This window comes from Arachis ipaensis, chromosome B5, assembly GCF_059453495.1.
Source record: "Arachis ipaensis isolate K30076 ecotype BB chromosome B5, ASM5945349v1, whole genome shotgun sequence".
NCBI classification, from domain to species: domain Eukaryota; kingdom Viridiplantae; phylum Streptophyta; class Magnoliopsida; order Fabales; family Fabaceae; genus Arachis; species Arachis ipaensis.
Window position 1 is genome coordinate 73,880,857 of NC_142440.1, and position 6,246 is coordinate 73,887,102.

Consider the following 6,246-nt stretch of genomic DNA (forward strand, 5'->3'; position numbering starts at 1 on the left):
TACCACATAAAGCTTTACGCCTAGGTCGTAAATCAAAGGTGGTAAGGCACTACGACCTCTAAAAACAAAATACGTATATATATATATATATATATATATATATATATATATATATATATATATATATATATATATATATATATATATAGAATAGAATTCCAACAAATTATATAACAAACTCTACTTTTGACCTGTAAAGCAACGGCTGGCTAGAAATATATATGTATACAACCCAAAAGATGGAATAGAAAACCTGATTCTCCGAGTCAACTTCTAGGAGGGACAATACAAGTTTTAATACAACAGTGGAGAATTTACACACACACACACACACACACACTGATGAGCGGATAATTTATACGCTTTTTGACATTGTTTTTAGTATGTTTTTAGTAGGATCTAGTTACTTTTAGGGATGTTTTCATTAGTTTTTATGTTAAATTCACATTTCTGGACTTTACTATGAGTTTGTGTGCTTTTCTGTGATTTCAGGTATTTTCTGGCTGAAATTGAGGGACTTGAGCAAAAATCTGATTCAGAGGTTGAAGAAGGACTGCTGATGCTGTTGGATTCTGACCTCCCTGCACTCAAAGAGGATTTTCTGGAGCTACAGAACTCGAAATGGCGCGCTTCCAATTTCTTTGGAAAGTAGACATCCAGGGCTTTCCAGCAATATATAATAGTCCATACTTTAGCCAAGAATAGACGACGTAAACTGGCGTTCAACGCCAGCTTTCTACCCAAATCTGGCGTCCAGCGCCAGAAAAGGATCCAAAACCAGAGTTGAACGCCCAAACTGGCACAAAAACTGGCGTTCAACTCCACAAATGGCCTCTGCACGTGCAACATTTAAGCTCAGCCCAAACACACACCAAGTGGGCCCCGGAAGTGGATTTATACATCAAATACTTACTCATGTAAACCCTAGTAGCTAGTTTATTATAAATAGGACCTCTTACTATTATATTAGAGATCTTTGGATCTTTGGATTACCTTATGATCCTTTGATCACGTTTTAGGGGGCTGGCCATCTCGGCCATGCCTGGACCTTCACTTATGTATTTTCATACGGTAGAGTTTCTACACTCCATAGATTAAGGTGTGGAGCTCTGCTGTTCCTCAAAGATTAATGCAAAGTACTACTGTTTTCTATTCAATTCTTCTTATTTCGCTTCTAGGATATCCATTCGCACCCAAGAACGTGATGAAGGTGATGATTATGTGTGACGCTCATCATCCTTCTCCCTTATGAACGCGTGCCTGACAAACACTTCTGTTCTACATGAATTAAGCTAGAATGAGTATCTCTTAGATCTCCTAACCAGAATCTTCGTGGCGTAAGCTAGAATGATGGCGGCATTCAAGAGAATCCGGAAAGTCTAAACCTTGTCTGTGGTATTCCGAGTAGGATTCAATGATTGAATGACTGTGACGAGCTCCTAACTCGCAATTGCAGGGCGTTAGTGACAGACGCAAAAGGATAGTAAATCCTATTCCAGCATGATCGAGAACCGACAGATGAATAGCCGTGCCGTGACAGGATGCGTGAGCATATTATTCACTGAGAGGATAAGATGAAGCCATTGGCAAGGGTGATGCCTCCAGACGATTAGCCGTGCCGTGACAGGGCATTGGATCATTTTCCCGAGAGATGACCGAAAGTAGCCATTGACAGTGGTGATGTATCACATAAAGCCAGCCATGGAAAGGAGTGAGACTGATTGGATGAAGATGGCAGGAAAGCAGAGGTTCAGAGGAACGAAAAGCATCTCCATTCGCTTATCTGAAATTCCTATCAATGAATTACATAAGTATTTCTATCCCTTCTTTTATTTATTATTCGAAAACACCCTTATCACTTTATATCTGCCTGACTGAGATTTACAAGGTGACCATAGCTTGCTTCATACCAACAATCTCCGTGGGATTCGACCCTTACTCACGTAAGGTATTACTTGGACGACCCAGTGCACTTGCTGGTTAGTTGTATCGAAGTTGTGACAATTATGAATTAAGATCAGAGCACCAAGCTTTGGAGCCATTACCAGGATTTGTTCGAGCCTGGAGATCACAATTTCGTGCACCAAGTTTTTGGCGCCGTTGCCGGGGATTGTTCGAGTTTGGACAACTGACGGTTCATCTTGGTTCTCAGATTAGGTAATTTTCTTTTTGTTTTGTTTTCAAAAATTTTTCGAAAATCTTTCAAAAATTTTTCTTTTGTTTTCGAAAAAAAAAAAATATTTTTAAAAAAAAATGTTTTCAAAAATAAATTATTCTATGGCTTCAGAATTTTTAAGAATGAATTCTAGTGTTTCATGAAGCATGTTGAAGCCTGGCTGGCTGTAAAGCCATGTCTCAATCCTTATACTCAAGAGAAGAGCTTCTTTATCTTTCTTAGCCAATTGGCTGTTGAATGTAAGGAATGTCAGGCGTGTCATGTCTGAGTTACATACTAAAGCTTGGCTGGCTATTAAGCCATGCCTGACCCTTTGATTGGAGCTTTAGAGCATAAGATTCCTGGAATTCATGTTGAAAATTTTGGAATCCTTATTTTTTCTTTTTCATATAATTTTTCGAAAAATATAAAATAAAAATCCAAAAAAAATTTAGAAAATCATAAAAATCAAAAATATTTTTGTGCTCTTGTTTGAGTCTTGAGTCATATCATAAGTTTGGTGTCAATTGCATGTGTATCTTGCATTTTTCGAAAATTTCATGCATTCATGGTGTTCTTCATGATCTTCAAGTTGTTCTTGGTAAGTCTTCTTGTTTGATCTTGATGATTTTTTGTTTTGTGTCTTTTCATGTTTATCATATGCATTCTTGAATTCTTAGTGCGTAAGCATTAAAGAATTCTAAGTTTGGTGTCTTGCATGTTTTCTTTGCATTAAAATTTTTTCAAAATTGTGTCTATGATGTTCATCTTGACATTCATGGTGTTCTTGGTGTTCATCTTGACATTCATAGCATTCTTGCATGCATTCACTGTTTTGATCTAAAAATTTCATGCATTGCATAATTTTCATGTTTTCATAAAAATTCAAAAAATCAAAAAAATATCTTTCCCTTTTTTTTTTCTCTCATCAAATTCGAAAATTTGAGTTGACTTCTTCAAAAATTTTTAAAATCAAGTTGTTTCTCATGAGTCAAACCAAATTTTCAATTTGAAAATCTTATCTTTTTCAAAATTTTTTCAAAAATCAAATCTTTTTCAAAATTCTTAGTTATTTTCGAAAATTTCAAAAATATTTTTCAAAAAATCTTTTTCTTATTTTTATATCAAATTTTCGAAAATAACATAATCAATTAATGTTTTGATTCAAAAATTTGAAGTTTGTTACTTGCTTGATAAGAAAGATTCAAACTTTAAGTTATAGAATCATATCTTGTGATTTCTTATGAATCAAGTCATTAATTGAGATTTTAAAAATCAAATCTTTTTCAAAACTAACTTCAATCATATCTTTTCAAAAATATCTTCTTATCTTTTTCAAAAATATCTTTCCAAAATATCTTTTCTAACTTCCTAACTTCTTATCTTTTCAAAATTTGTTTCAACTAACTAACTAACTTTTTGTTTGTTTCTTAACTTTTTCAAAACTACCTAACTAACTCTCTCTCTCTAATTTTCGAAAATATCTTCCCTCTTTTTCAAAAATTTCTTTTTAATTAACTAATTAATTTTATTTTTTATTTTTGATTTCAAAAATTTTCGAAAATTACTAACATTTTTCAAAAACCATTTTCGAAAATCACTAACTCTTTTTCAAAAATATTTTCGAAAATTCTCTCTCTCCCATCTTATTCTATTTATTCATTCATATCCTAACATCTCATCTCGCATCTCAACCCTCCTCACAGATGTGTTTCTTCCATTACATTACATTCTTTGTCTCCCCCTCTTTTCTTCCACTCACAAAGGGATCCCTATACTGTGGTATAAAGGACCCATATTATTATTATTATTTTTGTGCGCCCTCTTCTTTGTCATATGAGCAGGAGCAAGGACAAGAACATTCTTGTTGAAGCAGATCCATAACCTGAAAGGACTCTGAAAAAAAAAAAATTGAGAGAAGCTAAATTACAACAATCCAGATATACCCTTTCAGAAATTTTCGAACAGGAAAAGGATATGGCAGCCGAAAATAATAATAATGCAAGGAAGATGCTTGGTGACTTTACTGCACCTAATTCCAATTTACATGGAAGAAGCATCTCCATTCCTGCCATTGGAGCAAACAATTTTGAGCTGAAACCTCAATTAGTTTCTCTGATGCAGCAGAACTGCAAGTTTCATGGACTTCCATCTGAAGATCCTTTTCAGTTCTTAACTGAGTTCTTGCAGATATGTGATACTGTTAAGACTAATGGAGTAAATCCTGAAGTCTACAGGCTCATGCTTTTCCCTTTTGCTGTAAGAGACAGAGCTAGATTATGGTTGGATTCTCAACCCAAAGACAGCCTGAACTCTTGGGATAAGCTGGTCACGGCTTTCTTAGCCAAGTACTTTCCTCCTCAAAAGCTGAGCAAGCTTAGAGCTGATGTTCAAACCTTCAGACAGAAAGAAGGTGAATCCCTCTATGAAGCTTGGGAAAGATACAAACAGTTGACCAAAAAGTGTCCTTCTGACATGCTTTCAGAATGGACCATCCTGGATATATTCTATGATGGTTTATCTGAGCTATCAAAGATGTCACTGGACACTTCTGCAGGTGGATCCATTCACCTAAAGAAAATGCCTGCAGAAGCTCAAGAACTCATTGACATGGTTGCTAATAACTAGTTCATGTACACTTCTGAAAGGAATCCTGTGAGTAATGGGACGCCTATGAAGAAGGGAGTTCTTGAAGTTGATACTCTGAATGCCATATTGGCTCAGAATAAAATATTGACTCAGCAAGTCAATATGATCTCTCAGAGTCTGCATGGAATGCAAGCTGCATCCAACAGTACTCAAGAGGCTTCTTATGAAGAAGAAGCTTATGATCCTGAGAACCCTGCAATAGCAGAGGTGAATTATTTAGGTGAACCTTATGGAAACACCTATAACTCATCATGGAGAAATCATCCAAATCTCTCATGGAAGGATCAAAAGCCTCAACAAGGCTTTAATAATGGTGGAAGAAACAGGTTTAGCAATAGCAAGCCTTTCCCATCATCAACTCAGCAACAGACAGAGAACTCTGAACAAAATGCTTCTAATTTAGCAAATCTAGTCTCTGATCTATCTAAGGCCACTGTAAGTTTCATGAATGAAACAAGGTCTTCCATTAGAAATCTGGAAGCACAAGTGGGCCAGCTGAGTAAAAGGATCACTGAAATCCCTCCTAGTACTCTCCCAAGCAATACAGAAGAGAATCCAAAAGGAGAGTGCAAGGCCATTGACATAAGCGCCATGGCCGAACCTGTGAGGAGAGGAGAGGACGTGAATCCCAAGGAGGAAGACCTCCTGGGACGTCCAGTGATCAATAAGGAGCTTCCCTCTGAGGAACCAAAGGACTCTGAGGCTCATCTAGAGACCATAGAGATTCCATTGAACCTCCTTATGCCCTTCATGAGCTCTGATGAGTATTCCTCTTCTGAAGAGAATGAGGATGTTACTGAAGAGCAAACTGCCAAGTTTCTTGGTGCAATCATGAAGCTGAATGCCAAATTATTTGGCATTGATGCTTGGGAAGTTGAACCTCCCTTGTTCATCAATGAACTAAGTGATCTGGATCAACTGACATTGCCTCAGAAGAGACAGGATCCTGGAAAGTTCATAATACCTTGTACCATAGGCACCATGATCTTTAAGGCTCTGTGTGACCTTGGTTCAGGAATAAACCTCATGCCCCTCTCTGTAATAGAGAAACTGGGAATCTATGGGGTGCAAGCTGCTAAAATCTCATTAGAGATGGCAGACAGCTCAAGAAAACAGGCTTATGGACAAGTAGAAGATGTATTAGTAAAGGTTGAGGGCCTTTACATACCTACTGATTTCATAGTCCTGGATACTGGAAAGGAAGAGGATGAATCCATCATCCTAGGAAGACCTTTCCTGGCCACAGCAAGAGCTGTGATTGATGTTGACAGAGGTGAAATATTCCTTCAATGGAATGAGAACTCCCTTGTGTTTAAAACTCAAGGATCTCCCTCTGCAACCATGGAGAGGAAGCAGAAAAAGCTTCTCTCCAAGCAGAGTCAACCAGAGCCCCCACAGTCAAACTCTAAGTTTGGTGTTGGGAGGCCACAACCAAACTCTAA

The 6,246-nt window shown here is 37.0% G+C and overlaps 1 non-coding gene across 1 annotated transcript; it reads right to left on the reverse strand.

Annotated features, from left to right (window-relative positions):
• Nucleotides 1-4,528: 4,528 nt before the first annotated feature.
• Nucleotides 4,529-4,636, reverse strand: LOC148564635 (small nucleolar RNA R71). The gene has a single exon (XR_015884185.1). It is a non-coding gene; the product is annotated as a small nucleolar RNA R71 (small nucleolar RNA).
• Between the last annotated feature and the right edge of the window lie 1,610 nt (nt 4,637-6,246).